At 42.0% G+C, this 18,664-nt stretch overlaps 1 non-coding gene and 1 pseudogene across 1 annotated transcript; both read right to left on the bottom strand.

Annotated features, from left to right (window-relative positions):
- Positions 1–8,698: 8,698 nt before the first annotated feature.
- On the bottom strand, positions 8,699–8,832 carry LOC132225405 (small nucleolar RNA SNORA61). The gene has a single exon (XR_009450917.1). It is a non-coding gene; the product is annotated as a small nucleolar RNA SNORA61 (small nucleolar RNA).
- Positions 8,833–8,835: 3 nt separating this feature from the next.
- LOC132223434 (rho GTPase-activating protein 1-like) lies at positions 8,836–11,861 on the bottom strand (annotated as a pseudogene).
- Positions 11,862–18,664: the final 6,803 nt, after the last annotated feature.

Raw genomic sequence — 18,664 nt, forward strand, 5'->3', positions numbered from 1 at the left:
GGAGACTCCAGAGCCAATAGTATAAAAGCTACTGTTCTCAAAGGAAACAGAGTTGAGTTGTTGGGTTAGAAAAATCAACTCAAGATTTTTTTGCATAATAAAATAGCAATACTATGATGTCCAATATTTGTGATTGTGGGAAATAATAAAAAAGATGTAACCCTCATTTGACAGGCTCTTAATCACAGACCATGAGGGTACTGGCCAAATTTTAAATGGCTATTGCACTTATATGTAGCTGTCTTCCTCAATTCTATAATCTTAAATTACTTGGGCTTATGCTTTTGAGTCCTGAGATTTTATTTAGATATCTTGAAGATAGTGTAGAACATTGAGGTTAATTATAGTAAATATCAATACTAAATTCAAATTAGGAAGTATGCTTAAATGACCAAGACAGCCATTTGGCAAGTAGTTTACTGACCCAGCAGACTTAATTCTGCTCTCGTTGGAAAAGAATTGGTCTTGATATTTCTGGCTTTATACTGGCTGTAAAAAAAAAAAACAAACCCAGAATGATAGTGTTTTCCTTGTTTATCTGAATATAGAACATAGGTATTATAGATCACTTTTCTCTTTTTGGAATGTTTTGTATTTGAAACTTAATAAAACTTAATATTCATTTTTGTGTCCCTGGGTTCTTATTTGCAATAAGGAATTTATTTAGACTTTTTTCTGAAAGGAAGGGAGAGAGTCCTCAATGATTGGCTGCCTCCTGCAAACCACCACCACCCCATCCTCCACTGGGGCTCAAGCCTGCAACCCCAGCATGTGGTTTGACCAGGAATTGAACTGTGACCACTTGGTGCATAGGTCCACTCTCAACTGCTGAGCTACACTGGCCAGGCCACTTAACTTTTAAATATGACATTAACCTGGCCCCTTCCCCAAAACTAGTTCTCATCCACTGTTGGCACTTGAGCAGTTATTAAGTGACATAGTCACTGAGGTGGCCTATTGCTGTCACTGGACTTTGTTTCTTTGGGGAGTGAGCTCCAGGTAGGCATCAAGGTAATTTGGATGGTTTCATTTAATCCTTACCCTGAAATGAAATGGGGGCAATAACAAACTAGGAGTTAAAATAGCAAAGATGTACTGTATTGCTTTTAATCTTGCTTACTTAACTCGGGAAAATTGGTATGGAAACTTGGCAGTGAATCCACCTTGGACTAAAGTCCTTCAGCATTGCTGTTAAATCAGCACATGATTAATGTATTTTCTGTATTCACAATTTTGTTTCTCTGCCAGTTATATATATATATATCTGACCTCTGATACTTAATGCCAAACCAACTTGTAACATTTGTCCTTTGTTCAAGGGAAAACCATGGACTGAGGTATTACCAGGTCCAGTTACCCTAGGTTAAGGTGAGCTAGCTAAAGTTCAGTTGGAGGATTGTGATTGGTGTAAAGATTTCCTTGACAGGTGTTACATATAAATATAGGCTTAAATTTGTGACATGGGCCAGGCCACTGGGGCAGCTTCCGTTTTGTGGATCCTAATATATGAATTAACTTTCCTAGCACCTAAAATAGTGTATTGCCTTTGAGTTATAGCCAGTTGCATGGAACTTTAACCACATGAAAAAGGAATGTTAACTCCTGAGAATTAGGATGACAGAAAAAGGCCCAAGTGTTGTCATTCTATAAATAACCTCAGCCCATAATCAGTTCCAGAAAAATACCATCCCAGTCAACAGCATCTCCCACCCCCAGAGAAGCAATGATTATATCACTAGAATATTTTTGCATATTTTAATAACTTCATATTAAGTCCTACATGAATATAGCTTTTATGTCTGCTTTCAGCATGTTTTTGAAATTGTTATAATTGTGGGTAGGTTTTTTTGTTAAAGAGTAGAATTTCAGTGTATCCTTTATGTGCATATTTGTCCATTCTATTGGTTATCTGGGCTATTACCAGTTTTGGGCTATTGACTAAAATTTATGAAGAGTTCTGGTTGCTTTCCAACATTTATTGACCTATTTCTTTTTAACCATTTTTAAGTTTAGTTGGCATACAATATTAGTTTCAGGTGTACGACTTAGTGATTCAATACCTTACAATGGGATCACCAATAAGTCTAGTAACCATCTGTCATTGCATACTTATCACAGCATTGATTATATATATTACCCCTCACCTTTTTCACCCATTCCCCTACACCTCTAACCATAAGTTGTTTCTTTGAGGTTTTTTTAAAATTATTGTTGAAAATATTAAGTATGTCTCCTTTTTCCCCCATTGACCTCTCCCACCCCCCAGCACATACCTTCACCCCCCCTTACTATCTGTGTCCATTGATTATGCTTATGTGCTTGCATATAAATCCTTCGGTTGATCTCTTGCCCCCACCCTCCCCTGCCTTCCCTCTGAGGTTTGATAGTCTGGTCTGTTCAATTCTTCTATGCCTCTGTACTTTGTTTCTATGAGGTTTTGTTTTGTTCTTGATTTAGTTTTTTACTCTCCACAAACATAGGTTATTTGTCTTTTCATTATGATTTTAATTTGCATTTCCCTTGATGACTAATGATACTGAGCACTTTAAAAATACTTTTTGGGATTTTAAATTTACAGAAGTTGCAAAGATAGCATAGAGTTCCTACATACCTTTCACCCAGTATGCCCTGATTTTAATCTTATATAACTGTGGCACATTTGTCAAAACTTAAGAGATTAACATTGGAATATGACTTAACTAAACTTCAAATTTCACAATTTTCCCACTACTATCCTCTCTGTTCCAGGATCCAATCCAGTATGTCACATTGTATTTTATAATGGGGCAGTTCCTCATGTTTTTATAGCCATCTGTATATCTTTCACAAACTGTCCAAGTGTTTTGTCAGTTCCAAAAAACTGGATCGTCTTTTTACTTTTTAATTTTTTTTTTCTTTTTAGAGAGAGGAGAGAGACAATGATTGGTTGCCTCTAGCACACCACAACCTGGGCAAGATCCCTTACTGGGAATCAAATTAGCAACCTTTTGGTGCAGAGAATAATGCTCAACCAACTGAGCCATACTGTCCAGAGCTGGATCATCTTTCAAATACTGCAAATATTATGTATTCTGGATACAAGTTTATAGTCAGATACTGTGTGTTGTGAATATTTTCTCCTAGTCTTCGTCCTAATTTTTTTGTAATCCTCACCTGAGGATGTCTGTCTGTTTAAAATATGTTTTTATTGATTAGGGGAAGGGAGAGAAACATAGATCCGTTGCCCCACACATGCATTTCTGGCCAGGGGTCCAACCTGCAACCTGGGTATGTGCCATGACTGGGAGTAGAACTGGAGACTTTTAGGTGCACGGGATGATGCTCCAACTGAGCCACACTGGCTGGGGCTTGTCTATTATTACTGATGAGCAATTTATCAAATTTTGTGGTTATTGCTGCCTGTGACCTATTAAAACTGTCTACTTTGAGGTCATTAAGATTTATTGTCTTCTACATATAGGTTTCAAGTGAACAACTCAGTATTTGGATACTGTCTGGTGTGTTCACCCGAAGTCAAGTCTCTGCATCCCCATTTATCCCTCCCCCTTTCCCTTTGACTATCACCACACTGCTGTCTATGTTTCTTAAACTATACTACAAGCCCATTGTAATCAAAACAGCCTGGTACTGGCATAAGAATAGGCAAATAGATCAGTGGAACAGAACAGAACCCAGAAATAAACCCATACCATTATGGTTGATACTTGACAGAGGAGACGGGAGCATACAATGGAATAAAGACAGTTTCTTCAATAAAAGGTGTTGGGAAAATTGGACAGGTACATGTAAAAAAAAGAGACTAGACCACCAACTTAACACCATACATAATAAACTAAAAATGGATAAAAGACTTAAAGTCACAAAACCATAAAAATCTTCAGAGAAAACAGGCCGTAAAATCTCAGACAACTCAGCAATACAGGAAAAAAACATGGGGTTACACCAAACAAGCTGCACAGCAAGAGGAACCAACAAAATGAAAAGGGCAGCCCACTGCATGGGAGAACATACACCAATGCTATATCTGATAAGTGGTTAGTTTTGAAAATATAAGGAACTTAACACCAAAGCATACAACTCAATTAGAAATCTGGGCAAAGGGCCTGAATAAACATCCAGAGAACATTCAGATGGCCAATAGATAGGAAAAGATGCTCAATATCAATCAGAAATGCAAACCAAAACCACAATGAGATATTTCATGCACTGTTACAGGAATGCAGACAGGCACAGCCACTGGAAAACGAGTTGCCTCAAAAAATTAAAAAGGACTACCCTTTGAACCAGTGATCTTTTGGGAATATATCTGAAGAAACTCCAAACACTAATTTGAAAAAATACATGCATTCCTATGTTCATTGCAGCATTATTTCAATAGCCAAGATCTGGAAACAACCCAAGTGCCCATCAATAGAGTGGATAAAAAAATCTGTGGTATATTTACACAATAGAATACTACTTGACTAAAGAAAATCTTTTGCAACAGTATGGATGGACCTGGAAAGTATGCTGAGTAAAAAGCCAGTCAAAGCAAAAGATAAATACTATATGATCTCACATATGTGGAATCAAATCAAAATAAAATAGAAACATACATAGACTGACAGCTGTCAGACGTAAGGAAGTGTTTTGTTTATTAGGTCTATACTAGTAATCCATTTTTTGATATTTTTATGATGTAGGATTTGAAACATTTTTTTAAAACATGGATATAAGCCCTAGCCTGTTTGGCTCAGTGGATAGAGCATCGTCCTTTGGACTAAAGAGTCCAGGGTTCGATTCCAGTCAAGGGCACATGCCCTGGTTGCAGGCTTGATCCTCCGTCGGGGGTGCAGGAGGCGGCCAATCAATCTCTTTCGGCCCAGGTACCACTGGCTAATGAAATTTAAAAGTCTAAGGGACACCCCTTCATCCACATCGTGGGGGAGTCCATCCTTCTTGACTGCTAGGTGGAAGAGAGAGAGAGAATGAGAATGAATAAAGCTTTCAAAGCTCCCCCGCCCCCAGTGGCTGGCCCTGCGTCCATGCCACCTGGGTGGTCACGATGCGACCTGTCCCAGTCCAGCTCACTAGTCATGCGCCATCATTGATGTTTCTCTCCCTCTCTGAAATCAATAAAAATGTTTTAAAACAAACAAACATGGATATCCATTTATTTTAGCATCTTTTGTTGAAAATCTCAGTATATTTGTAGGAGCCATATATACCTAGGTACATTACTGTACTTTTTCTTATTAGTATGTCTACCTTTATCTTGATTACTGTAGTTTTATAGTAAATTTTGTAAAGATACTACTTTTTAAAAAAAGTTTTCTTCCTGCAGAGTGTTTTCCCCCCTTAAGGTAATTGCTATTTGTTTTTTCTTCCTCAAACTCCATCTTCCATGTTAGAGGCTTTCCTAAAATGAGTGGAAATTTTTGGTTTCATGCTTATGATTATAAGAGTAGGAGATTAAAATGTTTGTAATCTCTGAAGGCTTTTCGGCTTTGAACTTAACTGTGGGGATTGTTTGTTGGAGAACCCCTGATTCCAATGCCTTTAGGTTTTTCCTCTTGGGTTAGTAATATTCCTCAAGGAAACCTTGGCCAAATTCCTGCCTTGAAGATCTAAATTGTTTTTCCTAGCCCAAGATGGAGGGTTGGGGTTTCAGTGTATGTCTGACACGGCCTGCACATGTAATATGCTCTCCACTCCAACAGCTCCTGTTGACTGGGAACTGCTCTGTCTTGCCATGGTGATGAAGTAGAGAATGATCTCAGCAATGTTGGAATGGAGTGTGGGGGGAGGGCACAATTAGAAATTTCTCCTGGCATCTCTGTAATGGTGCCTGCCCCTATACCATTTTAGGCCACTCTCCCCTGACCTTCATTCCTGCCCCAGACTCATCTCTATAGATCAGTGGTTCTCAACCTTGGCTGCACATTAGAATCACCTGGGAATCTAATGTGGCCCCACCCCATAACAAAGAAACAGAATTTCTGGAGGATGAGGCCCAGAAATCAGGATTTTAAAAAGATTCCCAGGTGATTCTACTGTGCAGCCAAGGTTAAGAACCACTGTTATAGGTAGAGACTGAGTTCAAATTTCAGCTCCAGCATTACCAGCTGTGTAACCTTAGGGAAGTTACTTAACCTCTCTATACTTGTTTTCTCATCTATAAAATGGGGTTCATAATATCTAATAGCATTGGCTGAGAAGATTAACTGAGTTAATAGTGCCTGGCATGTGGTAAATGCTGCATAAGTAGCAGATTTCATCTGTCAGTTTTTCTCATGTGTCATCTTTAGGGCTGGAATTGGGGAGGGAGCCAGCACCTTATGTTAGATCAGCATCTTGTAAAGGACTGAAAGTCACTACTGCAAGCCAAGGTTTTTCCTTTTTCTCCTGAGTCATATTCCTCATTTTTTGGGTACATTATTGTGATTATTCACACAGGGTCCTTTGTTTTATGGATATTATTTTCTTGTATCATTTTTCATTCTATATATACATTTTTAAATCTTTATTCAGATTATTACAGATGTCCCTCTTTCCCCCCCCCCCATAGCTCCCCTCCACTCAGTTCCCACCCCACCCCAGGCCCTCACCACCCCACTGTCCGCGTCCATAGGTACTGCATACATGCATATAAGATCTTTGTCCCATCTCTTCCCACACCCCCCACATCACCTTCCCCCCTAGAATTGTCAGTCCATTCCATTTCCATGCCCCTTAATCTGTTACATTTACCAGTTTATTCTGTTCATCAGATTTTTTATTCATTTGATTTTTAGATTCACTTGTTGATAGATATGTATTTGTTGTCACTTTGTTGTTCATAATTTTTTATCTTTACCTTTTTCTTCTTCTTCCTCTTCTTAAAGAATACCCTTCAGCATTTCATATGATACTGGCTTGGTGGTGATGAACTCCTTTAGCTTTTTCTTGTCTGTGAAGCTCTTTATCTGACCATAAATTCTAAATGATAGCTTTGCTGGGTAGAGTAATCTTGGTTTTAGGTTCTTGCTCTTCATCACTGTGAATATTTCTTGTCACTCCCTTATGTCCTGCATAGTTTCTGTTGAGAAATCAGCTGACAGTCCTATGGGTACTCCCTTGTAGGTAACTGAGTTCTTTTCTCTTGCTGTTTTTAAGATTCTCTCTCTGTCTTTTGCCCTTGGCATTTTAATTATGATGTGTCTTGGTGTGGTCCTCTTTGGATTCCTCTTGTTTGGAGTTCTCGGCACTTCCTGGGCTTGTAAGTCTATTTCTTTCATGAGTGGTGTTCCTTGGCCTGGCCTGTGCCCTCTCACAATCTGGGACCCTTTGGGATGTCGGACTGCCGGTTTCGGCCTGGTTCCCACAGGCCAGGCCAAGGGACCCCACTGGTGCACAAATCTGTGCACTGGGCCTCTAGTATGCATATAAGATCTTTGGAGAATTACTCCCCATCCTCTCCCCTCCCCCCTTCCCTCTGAGATTCATCAGTCTGTTCCATGTTTCCTGCCTGTGGTTTCTGCTCCTGCATTGAGCGTCTGTCCCCTGGTGGTCAGTGCATGTCATAGGTACTGGTCGAATGGTCACTTAGACTTTCATATATATATATATTGGTTCTTCTAACTTCTCATCACCATGTTTTGAAGATTTACCCATGTTGCAAAATATACATCTAGTTCATTCTAGCTATAGCATCATATTTGATGGTGTGCATCTCCCATCATTTGCCATCTACTCTGCCTGTTTGGTATGTAAGCTATTTCTTCCTGGCTTATATATTACCTGAAGTATGCTGAGATTTGACCCTAGTTGTGAGTCTAGTGGCATTTTGAGGTGGTTGTGGTGGACCTTAAAAACAGCATTTTAAGGGGTCTGTCCTAGGTAAGGTTATCACAAGATTTTAAGCAGTGAAAGAGTTATTCTAGACACTGCAGGGCTTCAACTGGTAAGGGAAGTTCAGAATGACTTGATTCAAGATTGTCAGTCTCATCTGGGTCCAAACAGATAGATGTCTCCATTCCAAGTTTCAGAGTCCCATTCCTTATAAATGCCCTTTCACGTGAGAAACTTGATGAGACCAAGTTCAACACATAATTCATCATCCAGTTCAGTTGATTTTCAGGAATATGAGGACTGCATCTATAGACTGATGGGCTGAGAGTTAATGGACTTGAGCTTGTAATTTTTTTCTTTGTAAGCACTCAAGTGAACTCAAAGTAATCCTCCCCAAACCAGTCTTTTCTTTTTTTAAGAGAGGAATTTTATTTATTTTTTTTTTAATTATTTTTTTTTAATCCTCACCTCAGGATTTTTTCCACTGATCTTTAGAGAGAGTGGAAGAGAGAGAGAAAGACAGAGAGAAATATCAATGTGAGGGAAACACATCAATTGGTTACCTCCTTCATGTCCCCATCCAGGGCCCCCGGCTGGGGAGGAGCCTGCAACCGAAGTACATGCCCTTGACCAGAACTGAACCTGGGACCCTTTGGTCTGTAGGCCGATGCTCTATCCACTGAGCCAAACCGGCTAGGGTTCAACACCAGTCTTTATGGTCATTACTGGTACAATGGTTAAGTGTCAGTCTGCTCTCTCTGAGTCTGTCACCATTTTGCTTGATTTTTACCTTTTAAAAAACATTTTTTAAAAATTGAAGTGTAACACAGAAAAGTAAACTAAACCACTTCCACTTCTTTTTTCCTTTTTCTTCTCCCCACCCCTTTTGCTTTATTTGAAATTAGCCCACATGCTTGTAGAGCAGACTACAAGCACCATGAGGCCAGCTTCAGTATTACTTTTCCTCCTTTAACAACCACCAAAACTGGTGTTCAGATCCAATGGGGAAAGAACCTACAGGCAAAATCACCTCCTCTTATGATGATGGAGTAACTGGTGCTGACCCTGCTTGCCCACCACAAACAACTGTAAAACTGGACAAAATATGAGACAATTATTTTCAGGCATTACACAGTAAGCATTATCTGTATATATACTAGTAAAAGGCTAATATGCTATGTTTCCAACCATCTGACCGGTTACTATAACATGCACTTATCACCAGGGGGCAGACACTCAACACAGGAGCTGCCAAGCTGCAGTGACTTGGCAGCCCCAGTTCACAGGTGATGCACACCGAAACCAGAGGGGAGGGAGCCCTATTCCTTGTGGGGCCGCACGATTCCACCTTTGGCCGTGTGTTATGCTGTTGCTGGGGCAATGTTGGCCCCAAATCTGGTTTACTGCACACTTGCATTTGCGTTCCATACCCTATATGACAGAAACTTTGCAGAGTGCCCTCTCACACTCTGGAACCCCACAGGATGTCGGAGAGCCAGTTTCGACCCGATCCCCACAGGCCAGGCCAAGGGACCCCACCTGCCGGAGGGACCCCACTCACTCCACAGACGCTGGGGAGGGACTGCAGGAGGTTGGCTCCAGGGTGTGTGTGGCCCTTCTCGCCCAGTCCTGCCCCGCCAACCACCTTCTAATTTCCTTTCAATGTACACAAATCCATGCACTGGGTCACTAGTAAGAGTATAATCTCTGAGAAAAGGGAAACACATTCACTCCAGTTCTCTGCCTGGGGACAACTGCAACACAGGAGGTAGAGTCCTAGTCTCAACAGGTTTAAAATCAAAGTGTTATATTAAATGAATTGCTGCATTCATCTCTGGAGGTTCTAGGAGAGAGTCCATTTCCTTATTCATTTGTGGTGGCAAATTTCATTTCCTGAGTGGTTCTCAACCTTCCTAATGCCGCGACCCTTTAATACAGTTCCTCATGTTGTGACCCCCAACCATAAAATTATTTTCATTGCTACTTCATAACTGTAATTTTGCTACTGTTATGAATCATAATGTAAATATCTGATATGCTATATGTGTTTTCTGATGGTCGCGACATACAGGTTGAGAATTGCTGGATAAGCCTTACAAGACTGAGGTCCATGTTTTCTTTCAGGCTATAAACTAAGGAATGCTTCCAGCTTCTAGGGCAACGGTTCTCAACCTGTGGGTCACAACCCCTTTGGGGGTCTAACGACCTTTTCACGGGGGTCGCCTAAGACCATCAGAAAACACATATATAATTACATATTGTTTTTGTGATTAATCACTATGCTTTAATTATGTTCAATTTGTAACAATGAAAATATATCCTGCATATCAGATATTTACATTATGATTCATAACAGTAGCAAAATTACAATTATGAAGTAGCAACGAAAATAAGTTTATGGTTGGGGGTCACCACAACATGAGGAACTGTATTAAAGGGTTGCGGCATTAGGAAGGTTGAGAACCACTGTTCTAGGGGCTACCAGGTTCCTTGGCTTGTATCCCCCTTCCTCCATCTTCAAAGTCAGCAATGTCAGGTCGAGTCCTTATGTTGCATCTCTCTGGACCTTCTGCTTCCCTCTTTTACTTTTAAGGACTCATGTGATTACCCTGGTCCCACATTGATAATTCAGAATAATCTCCCAATTTTATTTTAAATGATTAGCAACTTTAATTTCATCTGCAAGCATAACTCCTCCATATAACATATTCACAGATTCTGGGGATCAAGACATGGACATTTTTGTGAGGGCCATTTTTCTACTTACCACACAAAATGTATTCTCTAACTGTAATGGAACCAAACTAGCAATCAATAACAAAAATACAACAGGAAAATCAATGTACACTTGGACATAAAACTTTAGCAATACTAAATAATCCATGGATCAAAGAGAAAATCTCAAAGGAAATTTTAAAAAGACATAGAATTGAATAAGAATTAAAATACAACATATCAAAATATATGGGATTCATGTAAAGCAGTGTCAAAGGGAAATTTTTAAATATAGTAGCTTCATTGAGATATAATTTACCCTTGAGGATGACCACTGGCAGGTTTTAGTCATTGTACTGGTCCAAGTCCACAGGCAGCCCCATGTTATACTTCTGCTGCACCTCTTGTACATCTTGGATGTGGCGGACCTCCGGAAAATCCCTTCAGTGGTGAGAGCATGGGCCTGCAGGTCGGCAATGGTCTCGCGGAGCACGAGAGGAATGGGCTCCTGCTCTGACTTCTTCTTCTGGAGATGCTGCAGTGAGACCCCAAACTTCTGGTTGGGCACAGGGGGCCGTGGTGACATGGGCTTGGGGGCTGTTGCAGGGCTCTTCTGTGTGGACTTCAGGAAGTCATCATACCTGAGCACTTGGCAAGAGATCCCTAGTTGCTCTAGCTTCACGTGCTCGCTCAGCTCACTCATGTAATTCACATAGAACATCTTCTGCCCAAACTTGAAGCTAATGAGGGGCTTAAAGAGGATGAGCAGGGTCTTGATGAACATGGTAGGGTACATGATGTACAGGGCCTTGATGTTCTTCTTGTACTTTCGGTCAAACTCCCAGTAGGCATCCCGGAGCCAGCTAAAGGAGGGCTTGTCGCTGGTCAGACCATGGTGCAGGTAAGCAGTGTGTAATCATTCTCCATGTACTGGTCCAGGGTGTGCTTCAGGTACCCCAGGAGCTTACTGTGGTCCAGCTGGTGGCTGGGAGGCATTCAGCAGGCACTAAACATAATGATCTTTTGCGCATACTTGTCATCTCCTGCCACCTCCACATTCTGGTGCCTGGCGATGTTGTAGTAAGGGTTATCCCATTCAGGTGGGTGACAGGTTCTGGGGAGCTGCTTTTGGAGTCATCTGACTTGGGAAAGTCGGGCATTTCATCCGAGGGCCAGTTCTTCTCGTCAAAGGAGACTAGCTTCAGCTAGTTCAGAGCCTGACTGGTGTCATCTAAGGTCAAGTCATCCTGCAGCTCTGAAAGTGGGTCCATAGCTGAGCCTGCCCCTGACAGTCTCACCCCACAAAACCTGAAGAGAAACTGCGATCAGGCTCTGCTCCTTTTCTGCCTATTCTTTTTTTGCAAGTAAATGGAATAATAAAATATATAGCCTTTTGTGATTGTCTTCTTTCACTTAATATAAGGTTTACAAGGTTCATCCACGTTGTAGCATATAAAGGGTGTCATGCAAGAAGTAATTTTGATAGAAAACAGGTTTATAATTAAAAATTGTAATTTTTTTATTGATTCATAAAGTATATAGTATAGGGTTATGTATGGAATAGCATATCAGGTAAATGGCCTCCATGGCTTTGCTGGCACATACACAATCTTTTGTTGAAATTTTACATGACCGTTTTGCATAAATGTGGCTGAATTTAGATGAGGCTCATTTTCATCTTGATGGCTTGGTTAATCGGGTAATCAACAAAATTGTCACATTTGGGGTTCAGAAAATCCATGAGTGATTGTTGAGAAACAAATGCATCCACAACGTGTCACTGTTTGGTGCGGATTTTGGGCTGGAGGCATCATCGGACCATTCTTCTTCGAAAATGCGGCTGCTCAGGCAATAACAGTTAATGGTGCTCGCTATCGCGACATGATAATCCAGTTTTTTGTGCCTAAATTGCAAGATATGGATGTGGACGGCATGTGGTTTCAACAAGACGGTGCCACATGCCATACAGCCCGAGAAACAATTCAATTACTGCATGAGTCATTTCCTGGTTGTGTAATTTCCCATTTTGGTGATCAGAATTGGCCACCCAGATCATGTGATTTAACGCCATTGGACTTTTTTCTCTGGGGTTTTTTTTGAAGTCTAAGGTTTATGCCAACAAGCCCACGACCACCCACGCCTTGAAGGAGGAAATTGAGCGCTGTATCAATGAAATTCAGCCACATTTATGAAAAATGGTCATGGAAAATTTCAACAAAAGAGTGCATATGTGCCAGCAAAGCCGTGGAGGCCATTTACCCCATATGCTATTCTATACATAACCCTATACTGTATACTTTATGAATCAATAAAAAATTTACAATTTTTAATTATAAACCTATGTTTTCTATCAAAATTACTTGCGTGAATTTTGGGACATGCTTTATCAGTATTGCATTCCTCTTTTGGTCAATTATTCTATTGTATGGATATAACACTTTTTTAAAATTGTTTTTAAAAATATATATTTTATTGATTTTTTACAGAGAAGAAGGGAGAAGGATAGAGAGTTAGAAACATTGATGAGAGAGAAACACTGATCAGCTGCCTCCTGCACACCCCCTACTGGGGATGTGCCTGCAACCAAGGTACATGCCCTTGACTGGAATCGAACCTGGGACCCTTCAATTCACAGGCTGATGCTCTATCCACTGCTCCAAACTGGTTAGGGCTAGTTTTTATTTATTTGTTTTTTGTGTGTCAATCCTCATCTAAGGATATTTTTTCCATTTATTTTTAGAGAGTGTGGAAGGGAAGGGGAGAGACAGAGAGAAACACCCATGTGAGAGAGACACATTGATTGGTTGCCTAATCCCTGTCCAGGGCTGGGGATGAAGCCTGCAACCGAAGTACATGCCAGTGATCAGAATTGAACCCAGGACCCTTCCACCCATGGGCCAATGCTCTATCCACTGAGCCAAACCGGCTAGGGTGATATAACACATTTTTAAAAATGTTTTTGTTGATCCTCACCTGAGGGTATTTTCCCACTGATTTTTAGAGAGAATGGAAGGGAGGGGAAAAGACAGAGAAACATCAATGTGAGAGAGACACATTGGATGCCTCCCATACCTGCCCTGACCAGGGCCAGGGATCAAACCTGCAACCCAGGTACATGCTCTTGACTGGAATCAAACCCAGGACCCTGCAGTCCGAGGACCAACACTATCCACTGAGCAAAACTGGCTAGTGTAAAGTTAGTGGCGCAGGAAAACAAAGAGAGTCGAGTCAGCCAGAAAAGAAAGAAAAGGAAAGGTTTAATCTGCGTCCCTGGGTGAAAATCCACGAGCCCCAAAGACAGGGCCAGTGAATTCGTGCCAATTCAGGGAAGGGGGGGCTCCTTTTTATACAGGTGTTTAATGCGGGGCGGGGGGCATGAGCTGAGGAAGTTCCCACCGTGGGCGTTGGCATGGTATTCAGGAAGGAGTCAGTATCTGTGTGGGGGTCATTGTGGATTCCAGGGAGGGTCCATTATCTCCATCACCATCTGACTTGCGGGGCCATGCATCTGCTCCTGGGCTTCTCTTTGACCTAACAGCTAGGGCAAGAAAAAACATATTTTGTTTATCCATTCAACAACTAATGGACATTTGAGTAGTTATACATTTTGGTTATCATGAATAATGCTGCTTATGAACATTCCTGTGCAGGTTGTAGGACTGAACACTTGGATACCAGAAACACCCCCTGCGGATTCCTTGTTCCACAAGGCTAAAAGAAGCTTGTGGGACAAGGGGGGGGGGATGAGGAGGAAAATGGTCTTGCAAGGCGTGTCAGACCATAAAAACTGTGAACAATGCACTGCCATGGGGGGGTGGGAAGGTTGTTATTGCTGGCCCCAGGACAGATCATCGGATATGGCCTGCGGACCCCCAAAACCTGGGGGCCTTCCTGTAAGCCCATGAAAGGGGGCAGAACCATATTTGCAAGACAAAGACCACAGAGGGATATATATAGACAGGCTCTCTGCATGTTTCTTCACTCTGATTTGAATATTATTCCCGGAGTCCACTAGTGTTAATAAACGGGGTCCCTCCCTTTCTCTTGGAAGCATGCTTGGTATTTCTTTGGTCTTCTGTAACAAGAGCACATCCCTGGATTGCAGGCTCAATCCCCAGTAGGGGGCGTGTAGGTGGCAGCTGATCAATGATTGTCATTATTGATGTTTCTATCTCTTTCTCCCTCTCTCTTCCTCTCTGAAATCAATAAAAATATACATTTTTTAAAACTATATATTTGATCTTCCTCACTATTCCTGGAACAGAGCTCCTTAAACTTGGAATTTCTTAAGAGATAAGAGAGATTGAGATATCTTTTGTTATTCATAACAAGCCCCTTTAAACCACACCTGAGTTTGTGTTAATGAGGTGACTTCATGAAAGCTGCCTAAGGGTAGGGCCAGTTGTCAGGGCAGTGATTAGAGGAGTGGAAGTTTCAACCCCACCCTCCAACCTACAGGGATGGGAGAGAGAATAGAGGTTGAATTAATCACCAATGATCAATGATTTAATCAATCATGCCTAAGTAATACTGAAGCCTCTATAAAAACCTAAAAGGGTGCAAAGAACTTCCTAGTTGGTGAACACTAGGAGATGTGGGGAGAGTGGTGTGCCTGGAGAGAGCATGGGAGTTCTTCATTCCTTCCTACATACCTTGCTCAATGCATCTCTTCTATATAGATGTTCCTGAGTTGTATCCTTTTTTTAAAAATGAGTAATCTGAAAGAAACCAAGATGGCAGCATAGGTAAACACCGGAAATTGCTGCCTTGCACAACCACTGCAAAAATACAACTAAAAGACAAAATGGACATCATCCAGAACCACAGGAAGGCTGGCTGAGTGGAAATTCTACAACTAGAAGGAAAGAGAAAAGCACACTGAGACTCAGAGGAGGTACGGAAGTAAAGTGCAGAGGTACGGAGGCTCACGTGGAAAGGGCTGGCAACTGAGGACACGGTTGTCTTTTTTAATCGGGAGGGAGACTCAAGCTCCCAACGGCTCTGAACTCCAGTTCTGGGCGAGTCTCTGGGGACCCAGACTCATATGGGGAGAAACTGGACTGTCTGGCATCAGTCGGAACTCGAGGGCAGCTTTCTCTCAGAGGTGCTTGCAGTGATTACTGGGACACTGAGACACGGGGCCTCTAAGGGTAGGATTGAGGATCAGCCATAGCTGCTTGCTTTACCCTGTTGATTCCCTGAGACCCCACCCCACCCAAGCTGTGCCCAGAGGCTTTTGCATATGAATGGGCTGGCCCTTTGAGATCTAAAATTACCTAACAAACTGCAGCTGGGACAGAGAGACCCAGAAATTCCAAAAGAAGGCCCAAGGCCCCACAGCAGCTTGCATTGCTTCACAGCTGGGCCTCATCTGGGCACCTCCAAACTCCAAACAAAGAAGAGGAATCTGCAGATCTCTCCATAGCTCCTGCTGGGTAGCCTCAGGCAGAGGCTAAATTAGCACCTCCTTAGATCCAAGAGCCCATGTACCCAGTGGTGAGATTGGGACCATCCAGATTACAACTCCTCAGATTCATAAGGGACACACTCAGGGGGCAGACTCGCTGAGCACCAAAGCCCCAATGAAACAAGTCTTGCCCCATAAGGGTATCTTCAGCACAGAAGTTCTCCCACTGTAGACACAGCTGATTCTCACAGACAATTGGCCTGGAGGTCAATTCCTCCCAGTGATACTTACAACAATCAAGGCTTAACTACAACAAGACTGTGCACAAAGCCCACAAATGGGTGCACCAAGAGTGTCCACCCCAGGTAATTGGGGAGGCTGAGCCACTGGGCCCTATAGGACACCTAGCACAGAAAGCCACTCTATCAACACAGGGAAGCATAAAAAATGCGGAGACAAAGAAACAGGTCACAAATGACAGAAATGGAGGAAAGCAAACGACTGGATATAGAGTTCAAAACTACGTTTATAAGGTTTTTCAAGAATTTTCTAGAAACTGCCGATAAATTTAGTGAGACCCTCAAGAAATCTAGTGAGACCCTCGAGGATATGAAAAAGGACCAACTAGAAATTAAGCATACACTGACTGAAATAAAGAATATTATACAGCATTCCAACAGCAGACTAGAAGATCGCAAGAATCAAGTCAAAGATTTGAAATACAAAGAAGCAAAAAACACCCAACCGGAAAAACAAAAAGAAAAGAGAATCCAAAAATATGAAGATGGTGTAAGGAGCCTCTGGGACAGCTTCAAGCGTACCAACATCAGAATTATAGGGATACCAGAAGAAGAGAGAGGGCAAGATATTGAAAACCTATTTGAAGAAATAATGACAGAAAACTTCCCCTACCTGGTGAAAGAAATAGACTTACAACTCCAGGAAGCGCAGAGAACCCCAAACAAAAGGAACCCAAAGAGGACCACACCAAGACACATCATAATTAAAATGCCAAGAGCAAAAGACAAAGAGAGAATCTTAAAAGCAGCAAGAGAAAGAAAGTCAGTTACCTACAAGGGAGTACCCATACGACTGTCAGCTGATTTCTCAACAGAAACCATGCAGGCCAGAAGAGAGTGGCAAGAAATATTCAAAGTGATGCATAGCAAGAACCTACAACCAAGATTACTTTACCCAGCAAAGCTATCATTCAGAATTGAAGGTCTGATAAGAGCTTCACAGATAAGAAAAAGCTAAAGGAGTTCATCACCACCAAACCAGTATTATATGAAACGGTGAAAGGTATCCTTTAAGAAGAGGAAGAAGAAGAAAAAGGTAAAGATACAAATTATGAACAACAAATATACATCTATCAACAAGTGAATCTAAAAATCAAGTGAATAAATAATCTGATGAACAGAATAATCTGGTGAATATAATAGAATCAGGGGCATAGAAAGGGAGTGGACTGACTATTCTCAGGGGGGGAAGGGTGTGGGGGGTGTGGGAAGAGACTGGACAAAAATCGTACACCTAAGGATGAGGACAGTGGGGGGGGGGTAAGGGTAGAGGGTGGGGTGGAACTGGGTGGAGGGAGCTATGGGGGAAAAATAGGAACAACTGTAATAATCTGAACAATAAATATTTAGTTTAAAAAATGAGTAATCTATTAAGTAAACTCTTTACCTGAGTTCTGTGAGCCACACCACAAATAATAAACATAAATAGAGAGTCGTGGGAACCTCTGATTAATAGCCTGTTGGTCAGAAAAACAGGTGATAACCTGGACTTTTGATTATGTCTTAAATGGGGACAGTCTTGTGGGACTGTTGTAAGCAGTGGGAAGAAGAAGAAAAAGGTAAAGATACAAATTATGAACAACAAATATACATCTATCAACAAGTGAATCTAAAAATCAAGTGAATAAATGACAGACATGAGCAAAGCAAGGATGATGGGCCAGCTATAGAAGGTCATCAGGGAGAAACTAAGATGGCAGCATAGGGAAACACCGAAATTGCTGCCTCCTACAACAATTTCAAAACGCAATAAAAAGACAAAACAGACATCATCCAAAACTTGCAGGAAGGCTGGCGGAGTGGAAATTCTAAACTAGAAGGAAAGAGAAAGGCACATTGAGGGTCAGGAGCTGCGGAAGTAAAGTGCAAAGGTACGGAGGCTCGAGAGTGCGCGGAAGGGGGCTGGTACCTGAGGACGCGGCTGTCTTTTTGAATCGGGAGGGAGTCACAGGCTCTGGACTGCTCTGAACTCCGGTTCCGGGAAGTCTCCGGGGACCCAGGACTCATACGGGGAGAAACTGGACTGTCTGGCAGTGGGCAGAACTCAGAACTCAAGGGTGGCTTTCCCTCAGAGGTGCTTGCAGCAATTGGATTGTCGGGACAGGTAGGGCTGAGAATCCGCCATAGTTCCTTGCTCCGCACTTTGATTCCCTGAGACCCCGCCCCACCCAGGCTGTGGCAGAGGCTTTTGCATATGAGTGCCCTGGCCCTTTGCAACCTGAAAATTACCTAACAAACTGCAGGGGGGCCACAGACCCAGAACTTCCAAGAGAAGGCCCAAGGCCCCACAGCAGCTTGCATTGCTTCACAGCTGGGCCTCATCAGGGCACCTCCAAACTCCAAAAAAGGACAGGGAATCTGCAGTTCTCTCCATAGCTCCTGCTGGGTAACCTCCAACAGCCAGTCTACCCAGTGGTCAGAGGGAGACCATCTG

This window comes from Myotis daubentonii, chromosome X (assembly GCF_963259705.1).
Source record: "Myotis daubentonii chromosome X, mMyoDau2.1, whole genome shotgun sequence".
Classification (NCBI taxonomy): domain Eukaryota; kingdom Metazoa; phylum Chordata; class Mammalia; order Chiroptera; family Vespertilionidae; genus Myotis; species Myotis daubentonii.